General features: G+C 40.5%; 1 long non-coding RNA gene across 1 annotated transcript; it reads left to right on the top strand.

The window, feature by feature from the left end:
- The first annotated feature begins 3,701 nt into the window (after positions 1–3,701).
- LOC133844642 (uncharacterized) lies at positions 3,702–4,139 on the top strand. The gene is made up of 3 exons (XR_009894622.1): positions 3,702–3,842; positions 3,903–4,064; positions 4,125–4,139. It is a non-coding gene; the product is annotated as an uncharacterized LOC133844642 (long non-coding RNA).
- The last annotated feature ends 8,841 nt before the right edge of the window (positions 4,140–12,980 follow it).

Raw genomic sequence — 12,980 nt, 5'->3', positions numbered from 1 at the left:
GATATCTATAATCAAAATACCTTGCACAAGTTACAGGATCTGACCTAATCAAACGATCCTTTTCACTAAAACTAAAATTCGAAGCTTCTTTTTCTGTAACTTGCTGCCTATATATTTTCCCCTTCAATAAAACTAATAATTCCGCCCACCGTGTCTCAGCAGCTGACAGAGTGATGAAAAAGGTTGGTAGTAGGGTTGTCGAAAATTTTAAAAAATATCGTATTGATGATATTGTTTTTATCAAATAATATGATAATAATATTTCTAAATATCACCGAAAAATATCGATATATTTGATATTTTTGATTTTTTTTAATAAAAATGTTTTTTCCTGGATAATAAAAAAAAATAAGTTTTATAAACTTAAATTTTTTAATTATATTTTTAATCAAGATATATATATATATATATATATATATATACATGTCTTATGTCTTATATGTATCTAAATGTAACATCAAGCCCAATTGGCAGAATTTAAAGATTTTAAAAACACTCTTTACTTTACGTGTATGGCCATCAAAAATTGCAAAAATTTCGCAAGTGCGACGACAGATTCGATGAATTACCGCTGGTTTTAATTGTTTTCTCACAATGAATGTACTTCGCGGTGCCGCCTGTTATGTTTGTGTAATTTGATTTAACATTCATTTTTCCCTTTATTCTTCTGTCAAATTTCAAATTTAATTTAAGTTTAAATTGAAAGTTTCAATCCACGCTTTGAATTTAGAGTGACCAAGGAAAAAATATCAAAATATATCAAAAAAAAATATCGTGATTTCGATATTTGGGCAAAAAAAATATCACGATATAAATATATAATTTTTAGAAAAAATATCGATATATTGATATTTTGATATATTATCAACAACCCTAGTTGGTAGACCGAATTGTCGAATCATCGCCATTACCTTTTTTTTTCTGCTTCCCAGTGAGCAGGAGACGTGCGAACACCCTTCAGGACTCTATAGCCTTCATCGTGGCGAATAATGCTATATATATGCTCATCGTTGAGAGCGTTAGAGACTGTAATGGCACGTGAGGCGCTTTGTTTTCTTAAGCAAATTGTAATATTTGGATCAGCTCTAACTTCTTATAATTGAATAATAATTTGTCAATTCGACAACCTCTCCTATCTACATTTCGAAGCTCAGATTTTATAATTGCGGAAAAGCTAAGGGGACAAGTTCTTTTTATGCCAGCATAAATTGTAGGGAATGCCAACTCTTCCGAGTCAGCATCGAGAATCATATCTAGGGGTCGTTGGCCTTCGCCTGGAGCCAGGGTGATTCTCTGCATGGCAGCGGTATCTATCTGATTATTCTCAAGCAGTGTTTCTTGACCCCCAGGATTGAGCTCCTCTATCTCAGCATCATCCTGATGTGCTGGATTTTGAATTCTTCGCTCAAGTCCCTCCACAAATTCTGCGTCTGCTTGAGATGCTATGAAGGGAACAGTTTCAGTTGTATAAGTTGACAACCACTGTTCATTTAAAACTACACTATGTTTTCTATAAAGTTCTGTATTAGCTAAATACCTAATTGCGTCAGCTATTCTTAAGGGTCTTATGGTTTCGGCCATGAAATCATGGCTATATTCGATTCTACGCTTGAGGTGGAGCTGTACGACCTCGGCTTCATGAAAAGCCCGTGGGAGGGATGTTAAGATGTTACTTATTGGTATTGGAACATTAACTACAGCTCCTTTAATTGCACTCTGACGCTCATGACCTAAAGACTTTATAATCATAAAAGGAAGACGAGGAGAAATGAGGCGTTCCTCTATTGGAGTGAGGCCTTTAAGGCAATCAGGTAATTGGGGAAAATCTAGTCCATTTGAAATGGAAGTTTTTTGGTTTAACACCATGTCTAATTTTGCGGCAACATGTTTTGCAAAAAAGTTAAGCAACCGTCAGATGAAGGGAACTGACGCTCAACATCGAAAATCTCCGCAGAAAACTCATAATTGTCTTCAATTATGGTTCTAGGTATCCTACTTACTTGATGAGGAAACCAGAGACCTTTACAAGAAAGGCAAATTTTGTTGGGGCCCAGCTTGACAACTCTATTAAAATTCTCAATCAGAGCTTCTATTCTAGTGGGTCTGGGTGAATTTTCTTCCTGAAGACTATTCGCACGTTCCTCTCTATTATGGGCAGCATTTCGACGGTTTTCTGCTAATCTATTTTCAATATTTTCCCTATATTGGCTAACTCTTTGGCTAAGTCGTCTTGAGGCGTCAAATGCTGCTTGTCGCCCTAATAACCGGGCACTTCGACGCGCACCGGTGTTGCGCACCTGTTCAATAATCCTCCTAGTAAGATTATTTCTAGCCTGTGACCTACTAACCCGATCTAGTTCCCTCTCTAATAGACGCCATTCAAGATCTGTCCGTCTCGCTGCCCTTAATGCCGAGTTTCGTCTTAGTTCGTTGGTCCTGTACATTGTATCCCGTCTACGTATATGTCTTCTTAAAGTGTCAGCCTGCTGTTCAGGCTCTCTAAATGCTACGTCCGCTCGTCTTTCCTAAATTCAGAGTTCTGAGTTTGCTCTATTGTCCTGTACTGTACGTTCTGCCTACGTCTCGATCTTCGTACAGTATCAGCCTGCTGTTCAGGCTCTCTAAATGCTACTGTTGTTCGTCGTAGTCTCCTAAATTCTGAGTTTTCTGTTTGTTCGATTCGTCGATAGTCAGAGTCCTGCCTACGGTTCGATCGTCGCAGAGTATCAGCCGCCTGTTCTGGCTGCCGATACACTGCATTCGTCCGTCGTTGTATTCTATTTCGTGTATTGTCCGATTGTTCGTTTAGTCGATAGTCGGCGTCTCAATCTTCTATGGTCTGTATCTGTCGTTTGCTCATGTTGCCTAATTCGCGCTGATCGTCTCCTTACTAAACGTCGCTGACTATTTATAATCTGTTCGCTTTCCCTATACTCCTGATCAGCTCTACGAATCCTCTGCGAACTTGCATTACTTTCCCTCTCTTCTACAACATAATCGTTATTTTCCCTATTTCTTCTATTTCTTAACTTCCTAGAGCGTGCTCTTTGTGATGCAGACTGTCTACTAACTCGTGGCATTTCTATATCTGCACTTAAATATTATAATTAATAACTACTAGTAATTGTTATATGCTAATTATATATATTAATTAAATCAAATTAGACAAAAATTGGAAAATTTTGCAAATTATTAATTATGAATTTTTACATACGGTGTTTCTTCAAGGGAGGGCACGATGCAAAAGAGATAGCATCGATACACGATATCCAATGAACAATTATTTCCCTAAAAATATCGATTTTTATGTATGTCGGTATTTGCAAAATAAAACATCGATGCATTCCTTAGCATCGGTGTCAATAAGATTATTAGAAAATGTCGCCCAAAAAATCATTGCTGGGTGCATCATTGAGTTTTCTAATAATTTGTAATAAATTTAAAAAATGGAATAATACGTTTCTAGTTACTATATTTTCAAACAAAGAGATAATTATTTATTTCCATATCCGATATATATTCTTGGTTCAATTCACTTCAGTTCACTTCAATACAATCTGTGTAATTTAACACAAATCTAATACTAAATACACATACAATATTGCAATATTGTAAAATTTGTTACGGACTGGTTGTCTTCCCTGGGGCCGTGCCGGCTGGCTCATCGGTACTCAGGTGGAGTTCCATCCCTGGCCCGCAGTCCGCACAATCGATAATTTCACCGATATTAACAGCTGTTTGTAACAGAAGAAACGCATCACTAACAGAAAAACAAAACAGCTGCCGCGCAATTGAAAATTGCGCAAAAACAAAAGGAAATCCAAAACAAACTATTGACGACGGTAAGTACGAAAAAAAAACCACAATAAATACACTCACTGATCCATTTTATGTTTGAACAGGGCCACAGCTGGACCCCGGCGTACCCACCCTGCCTGAGATGGCTACATCGGCGACATCTCCCTTGCGTTGGTCACTATGTCAGTAGCTGCTCCTCATCCGGCGTAGTGCTGTGGAATTCCCCTCCCTTCCATGATGGGCAAACTCACACAACCATTCTTATCGTAAATACTATTATATAATTCATGATTTTTCCTTAATAACTAACATTTAAATTTTTACAGGTATAATATTAATGGATATGTGGATTTCAAATTGGCAAAGAAACACAAAACAAAAAAAAATAACGCAGTAAGACGAGCGAAACCAACATATAGCCACAACGGTATAAAGGACAACTATTATGCGTCGCGCATTCAGGAGACTGGTATGTTCTCCTTTATCAATTTACATACGCATGCTCGTATATAAGTATACATACATATATATTTATCTGAGTCGCTTAATCATCTACCTTGACCGGCCTCAGAGCTCTTGGGATTGGTTAAGGGGCGATATGGTGAGGTGAAAAAATGCATATATGTATATTCGTAAATTAAATAGATATATATCCCGTCGCGAATAAATTTTTAAGAATGTATGTATGAAGGTGTTTTGTGTCATTTGTACATAAATGTAATGCGAATCTACTTTAATTTAATTAGCTTATCAACCTTATGTTGCGTTGATTCATTCAACAATATATTATTACTCAAGTTATAACACGAATCATAAATTAACTACTAGTAAATCAATACAGCGAAACGGTCAGCAGACAAATAAAGATTTCAAATCTCACAACAAATTAGTTGCGGTTTCAGTTATGTAGTTTATAGTCGACGACAGTTACTGGCTTGATCGAGTAATCTGCTACCCCAGATGATTGGGAATATTTGCTCGTGTCGCACTGAAGGTCGGACAGGGAATGGCTTAGTGCCGCCGCTCTGACTCACTCGGACAGGCTCCTCCTCTTGCTCGTCGCTGGATGCGTTGTTCGGCGTTCGCTGTTCCACGCCGTCGATGCCGCTCCTGCCTGTGGCGAGTTTGTAAGTCCTTCGTGGCCCGCTGCGACGGTCGTGGTCGCTTTGGACTTGCTCCAGCGGTGTTGCTCTGGTTGTGGCTGTCGTTGTTGCAGCTGCTTGTTGCAGTTGATATTGCTGCTGTTATTGTTGTTGTTGTTTCTGCTGCTTTTGTTGTTGCAGTTGATGTTGTTGTTGTTGTCGCTGCTGCTTTTGTTGTTGCAGTTGATGTTGTTGTTGCTTTTTCACTGCTTACACGCACTTGCAGCAACTCATAAGCACACAACTTCCTCTACAGACGCCAGCTCTTTCAACCACAAACTTTCCTCTCTCTTTTTATATTTTTCTCTTTAACAGGTGGACCGTCTCCAACCTTGATCAAAAATCAACCCCTTGTCACAACTGAGACCGTCAAGATCGTCCAGCACGATCTTCCGGCCGACCGTCTCCAACCTCGATCCAAAATCAACTCCTCGAGTCAGCAAAAACCCACATGCTCCTCTAGTGAAAAAAGTTGACGTTCCTTTTTCATCTCCTATTTAACAGGAGGAGCAATTTTTGAAAAACTTCTAACGATCTTCCTTGCAGATCCTCTAATTGTTTTTGTTGTCTGCTCCACTTCCTTGTATGGACTCTTGTCGCGCAGAGGTGGGATTTCAACCTCGTAGTCTACCTGTGGGACTCCGTGTGGATACCGGTTGTGTTATTCTTGTGATGAGCGCCCTCGACAACTCATATATCGCTCCACTTCGATACCTTCTTGGTACGTATATCCATGACATATATGTATCAGGCCAAACCATCCTTTAATAATGCCTAATTCATTTTGTCCGTCTCCAGCATTTGGACGCCTGTTCTCAAGGGTATTCCGCCAGTTCTTTGCGCACGGATCAAACACATCTTCAGTGCAACTCGTCAAATAATCCGGACGCGGATTATGCAATGGCGGCTCCGGCTCATTCTGGATTACTCCTGTCTCTGCCATCGATTTCTGCTGCGCAGCGGCGTCCGTCTGCGGCCGAATGATCTCCTGCATCAGCTTAATCATTTCCAGGAAGCCTGCGCGAATCTCATCGCGTATCGTTGCTGCAATACCCTCCACCAGTGAACTCCTGTAGGTCTCATGGGCTTGCGCAATAGCTGCATTCACGGTCGACTTGAGGACTGAGTCCGTCGACTTCGGAGGATAGATGTGTCGGCCTGTCTCCGCCGAGTTGCTGGCAGTTGTGGTTCCCATGCCGGATGCTACTGCCGATGGTTGAGTTCCCGGTTGCAAAGCCTCTTTCTCCAATCCTACAAGTGCCTCAACCGATGGCAACTGTACTTCCGGGAATCCACGAAAGTTCATCGGAGTCCTCGCAATACTTCCCACTAGATGCGGCAGGTTCCCCGGTGCTCCATCTGTTTTGCGACCCTCCGACATTACTATTTCCTATTAATCTACTGCTATGTAAGAAAACGATAACTACCAAAATAAACTCCTATAATAAATAAAAAAAACACCATAAGTAAACACGTACCCTAATAAATAAATAAATAACTCAAGCAACAACAAATTTTTTCCTTTTATAACATTAACGAACGGAAGGGAGAGAAAAACTTCACACTACGACCTAACCAACGCTTTACTACGCACAATTCAAACAATGGACAAACACTTAAGCACTAATCAGATGCTCTATCCATCACACTCGTGATGGATGGCATCCAAGGAGCGCTACCTGAAGTCTATTTTGAATCCGTCTCGCTTTTGAGCACGTTTGGTGTCCGCTGTGTGGCAGGTGCGACGCAGAATCAATCCTGTATCTTTCTGGGTCACCTGTCGCCTATGCTGATAATGGAGCATCAGGCCAGCACACATCCAACGCCACTCAAAATGAGACGGAACAAATAGTAAACATAAACAACGAAGAGAAACTAAGAGACAACAAGGCTAACCCAATATCACAATTTATCACAGTATTTATTCGTAGTTGCCACCAGGCTACGATGACACGTGGCAAACTCTCTACTACATCGTAAGAGTGACACACGCGCAACAACTACAAAACGAACAAATCCTGGTACAAAAAATGACATTAAGATTTGGATCCTGTCACCAAATGAAATCCTGCTCAGAGCTGCGCAATTATGGGTGACTACATCGTACCACATAAGACATCAGATGAACACAATTTCACTCAACAAAAGGACATACACTACATCGATGGAACTATCTTTTTTATTTTGAATTCAAATTTCAAAATTGGGCGCCATATTGTTACGGACTGGTTGTCTTCCCTGGGGCCGTGCCGGCTGGCTCATCGGTACTCAGGTGGAGTTCCATCCCTGGCCCGCAGTCCGCACAATCGATAATTTCACCGATATTAACAGCTGTTTGTAACAGAAGAAACGCATCACTAACAGAAAAACAAAACAGCTGCCGCGCAATTGAAAATTGCGCAAAAACAAAAGGAAATCCAAAACAAACTATTGACGACGGTAAGTACGAAAAAAAAACCACAATAAATACACTCACTGATCCATTTTATGTTTGAACAGGGCCACAGCTGGACCCCGGCGTACCCACCCTGCCTGAGATGGCTACATCGGCGACATCTCCCTTGCGTTGGTCACTATGTCAGTAGCTGCTCCTCATCCGGCGTAGTGCTGTGGAATTCCCCTCCCTTCCATGATGGGCAAACTCACACAACCATTCTTATCGTAAATACTATTATATAATTCATGATTTTTCCTTAATAACTAACATTTAAATTTTTAATATTAATTTAATATTAATGGATATGTGGATTTCAAATTGGCAAAGAAACACAAAACAAAAAAAAATAACGCAGTAAGACGAGCGAAACCAACATATAGCCACAACGGTATAAAGGACAACTATTATGCGTCGCGCATTCAGGAGACTGGTATGTTCTCCTTTATCAATTTACATACGCATGTTTGTATATAACCCTCTAGTGCCCAAGACCGCCTCTAGACGGGTAATGATAAAACTACCGTTATTTTATTCTTTTCATTCCTTTTGACTCGGTTTTGCGTTTTTTCTAATTCGGGGAAGTCCAAAAATTAAGTTGGCTGCGTTTGGTATACATACTAGAGCTTGCGCAAGCTGCTGTATTAATTTGAAGTAGAAAATTTGTGCAACTCGAACGAAGTAATTATTTTGTAAGAAGTGCATAATGTAAATATTTTTTTAAAATATTATAAATAGTTTGCTGCTGGAAAAAAAATTGTACCGTGTTGCTGATTGTCTCAAGGACGCAAAAAACGCAACCCACACTAAAAATAAGTTTTCGTTAGCTTTTTATTGCATTTATAAAGTAGCCCGTCTAGAGGCGGTCTTGGGACAATTCGGGAAAAAAATTTATGAGGTAAGTTTGAAAGGGAAACAATCTATGACATATTTAAGTACAAATAATTGCTTCAGTAGACATGGAACGACGACAAGTGAATAAGCTATTAGCTCTTTCCGACGTGGAGATTGAAAAATTTTTAAATTCTATTGATTTTGATATTGATACGGATGGAGAAGAAGAGTTGGAGGACGATTTGACTAATGATGTTTGCGAGGCAGCACTTCCTGTCAATGAGGAAGATGAAGAAGCGATTGAAAGAGTGCTACATATGTCGGATTCTTTGTTGGCTAGAGAGATTTGTGTAACTTCACGCGGAAGTCCTACTCCTTTTGCAAAATTGTTGTCACCCTCAAGTTCGATTGCGTCCAATTCACCTCAAGCACAGAAATGCAAACGTAAAGCGCCTGCTGAGCATAATACTGCTCATGTTAAAGAAAGCACAATAGTTGAATGTGGATGTGTTTTGACTATCGACCCAAAATCACCGCTTTTCAAAAAGATGTTGTGGCGCCAAACGAACCTAGTCATGGATAAATCTGCAATATCCTTTAATGAGCCTGACCTCGGAGAACTTAAAAATCTGGATACGCCATTCAAGTGTTTTCAATTTGTTTTGAATGATACTATTATTGAACATATCACCCAGCAAACAAATTTGTATGCTACCCAAAAGGATGTCAATACCTGTTTTCCACAACAAATTTAGAAATTCGACAATTTATTGACATTCTATTTTTGATGTCAGTTTTTCGCTACCCAAATGTTCGTTCATATTGGGGGGAGTACGCATTTGGAACAATACAAAACACAATGTCAAGAAATCGCTTTGAAAAAATACGAGGAAATTTGCATTTTAATGATAACAGTAAGTTGCCCTCCAAGGATTCTGCCGACCACGATCCTTTATACAAAATACGGCCGCTCGTGAATCATTTCAATGACAAGTTTCAATTAGTTCCGATGCGCCAACGCTTATCTGTGGATGAACAAATGTGTGCAACGAAGATGAAGACCTTTCTTAGACAATACTTACCAAACAAACCACACAAGTGGGGAGTGAAATTCTTCAATTTGTGTGATTATTCTGGCTTTTGCTATAATTTCGAGATATATTGTGGAGCAGGTGACAACGTTGTTCAAACAGGCTCACCAGATCTTGGTGCGGCAGCAAATGTAGTTGTTCGATTGTCTCGAAATGTTCCGCATTTCAAAAATCAGATAAATACTTTGACAATTATTATACTTCGTTGCCGCTTCTTGTATATCTCAAGTCCCCGGGGAATATTTTCTTTGGGAACTATTCGCTCGAATCCCATTCCAAATTGTAAGCTGCCAACTGACAGCGACCTCAAAAACTTCCGAAACTCAAATTGTCTGCCGTAAATGTAATATAAACCTGTGCTTTTCCCAGAAAAAAGACTGTTTCTATGATTTTCATCACAAATAAGTAAACGAACTTTTTGTACACAAATATTTGAAGCTTTGTGAATTTAAGTAACTTTAGTTTTAATTGTTATTTTATTTGTTTTTGGTGCTCATCTTAATATCATTTATAATAAAACATGTGAACAAAAGAATTGATTACGTAATTTTTTGTTGGCCTAGCTTCCCAAAGCCGCCTCTAGGCGGTCCAAGGTTATAGTCATATAAAACTCGATCCGAGCAAAAATAAATTTTTTTTTTAAACAAACATTCACTTTTGATAAATACTGAATCCAAAAATAATTTTTTTTTTTTGGAAAAGAAAATTTGGGCACTAGAGGGATAAGTATACATACATATATATTTATCTGAGTCGCTTAATCATCTACCTTGACCGGCCTCAGAGCTCTTGGGATTGGTTAAGGGGCGATATGGTGAGGTGAGAAAATGCATATATGTATATTCGTAAATTAAATAGATATATATCCCGTCGCGAATAAATTTTTAAGAATGTATGTATGAAGGTGTTTTGTGTCATTTGTACATAAATGTAATGCGAATCTACTTTAATTTAATTAGCTTATCAACCTTATGTTGCGTTGATTCATTCAACAATATATTATTACTCAAGTTATAACACGAATCATAAATTAACTACTAGTAAATCAGTACAGCGAAACGGTCAGCAGACAAATAAAGATTTCAAATCTCACAACAAATTAGTTGCGGTTTCAGTTATGTAGTTTATAGTCGACGACAGTTACTGGCTTGATCGAGTAATCTGCTACCCCAGATGATTGGGAATATTTGCTCGTGTCGCACTGAAGGTCGGACAGGGAATGGCTTAGTGCCGCCGCACTGACTCACTCGGACAGGCTCCTCCTCTTGCTCGTCGCTGGATGCGTTGTTCGGCGTTCGCTGTTCCACGCCGTCGATGCCGCTCCTGCCTGTGGCGAGTTTGTAAGTCCTTCGTGGCCCGCTGCGACGGTCGTGGTCGCTTTGGACTTGCTCCAGCGGTGTTGCTCTGGTTGTGGCTGTCGTTGTTGCAGCTGCTTGTTGCAGTTGATATTGCTGCTGTTATTGTTGTTGTTGTTTCTGCTGCTTTTGTTGTTGCAGTTGATGTTGTTGTTGTTGTCGCTGCTGCTTTTGTTGTTGCAGTTGATGTTGTTGTTGCTTTTTCACTGCTTACACGCACTTGCAGCAACTCATAAGCACACAACTTCCTCTACAGACGCCAGCTCTTTCAACCACAAACTTTCCTCTCTCTTTTATATTTTTCTCTTTAACAGGTGGACCGTCTCCAACCTTGATCAAAAATCAACCCCTTGTCACAACTGAGACCGTCAAGATCGTCCAGCACGATCTTCCGGCCGACCGTCTCCAACCTCGATCCAAAATCAACTCCTCGAGTCAGCAAAAACCCACATGCTCCTCTAGTGAAAAAAGTTTACGTTCCTTTTTCATCTCCTATTTAACAGGAGGAGCAATTTTTGAAAAACTTCTAACGATCTTCCTTGCAGATCCTCTAATTGTTTTTGTTGTCTGCTCCACTTCCTTGTATGGACTCTTGTCGCGCAGAGGTGGAATTTCAACCTCGTAGTCTACCTGTGGGACTCCGTGTGGATACCGGTTGTGTTGTTCTTGTGATGAGCGCCCTCGACAACTCATATATCGCTCCACTTCGATACCTTCTTGGTACGTATATCCATGACAAATTTGTATCAGGCCAAACCATCCTTTAATAATGCATAATTCATTTTGTCCGTCTCCAGCATTTGGACGCCTGTTCTCAAGGGTATTCCGCCAGTTCTTTGCGCACGGATCAAACACATCTTCAGTGCAACTCGTCAAATAATCCGGACGCGGATTATGCAATGGCGGCTCCGGCTCATTCTGGATTACTCCTGTCTCTGCCATCGATTTCTGCTGCGCAGCGGCGTCCGTCTGCGGCCGAATGATCTCCTGCATCAGCTTAATCATTTCCAGGAAGCCTGCGCGAATCTCATCGCGTATCGTTGCTGCAATACCCTCCACCAGTGAACTCCTGTAGGTCTCATGGGCTTGCGCAATAGCTGCATTCACGGTCGACTTGAGGACTGAGTCCGTCGACTTCGGAGGATAGATGTGTCGGCCTGTCTCCGCCGAGTTGCTGGCAGTTGTGGTTCCCATGCCGGATGCTACTGCCGATGGTTGAGTTCCCGGTTGCAAAGCCTCTTTTTCCAATCCTACAAGTGCCTCAACCGATGGAAACTGTACTTCCGGGAATCCACGAAAGTTCATCGGAGTCCTCGCAATACTTCCCACTAGATGCGGCAGGTTCCCCGGTGCTCCATCTGTTTCGCGACCCTCCGACATTACTATTTCCCTATTAATCTACTGCTATGTAAGAAAACGATAACTACCAAAATAAACTCCTATAATAAATAAATAAACACCATAAGTAAACACGTACCCTAATAAATAAATAAATAACTCAAGCAACAACAAATTTTTTCCTTTTATAACATTAACGAACGGAAGGGAGAGAAAAACTTCACACTACGACCTAACCAACGCTTTACTACGCACAATTCAAACAATGGACAAACACTTAAGCACTAATCAGATGCTCTATCCATCACACTCGTGATGGATGGCATCCAAGGAGCGCTACCTGAAGTCTATTTTGAATCCGTCTCGCTTTTGAGCACGTTTGGTGTCCGCTGTGTGGCAGGTGCGACGCAGAATCAATCCTGTATCTTTCTGGGTCACCTGTCGCCTATGCTGATAATGGAGCATCAGGCCAGCACACATCCAACGCCACTCAAAATGAGACGGAACAAATAGTAAACATAAACAACGAAGAGAAACTAAGAGACAACAAGGCTAACCCAATATCACAATTTATCACAGTATTTATTCGTAGTTGCCACCAGGCTACGATGACACGTGGCAAACTCTCTACTACATCGTAAGAGTGACACACGCGCAACAACTACAAAACGAACAAATCCTGGTACAAAAAATGACATTAAGATTTGGATCCTGTCACCAAATGAAATCCTGCTCAGAGCTGCGCAATTATGGGTGACTACATCGTACCACATAAGACATCAGATGAACACAATTTCACTCAACAAAAGGACATACACTACATCGATGGAACTATCTTTTTTTTTATTTTGAATTCAAATTTCAAAATTGGGCGCCATATTGTTACGGACTGGTTGTCTTCCCTGGGGCCGTGCCGGCTGGCTCATCGGTACTCAGGTGGAGTTCCATCCCTGGCCCGCAGTCCGCACAATCGATAATTTCACCGATA

Source organism: Drosophila sulfurigaster, chromosome 3, assembly GCF_023558435.1.
Source record: "Drosophila sulfurigaster albostrigata strain 15112-1811.04 chromosome 3, ASM2355843v2, whole genome shotgun sequence".
Taxonomy (NCBI): domain Eukaryota; kingdom Metazoa; phylum Arthropoda; class Insecta; order Diptera; family Drosophilidae; genus Drosophila; species Drosophila sulfurigaster.
This window is presented reverse-complemented; position numbering and strand designations above follow the sequence as displayed.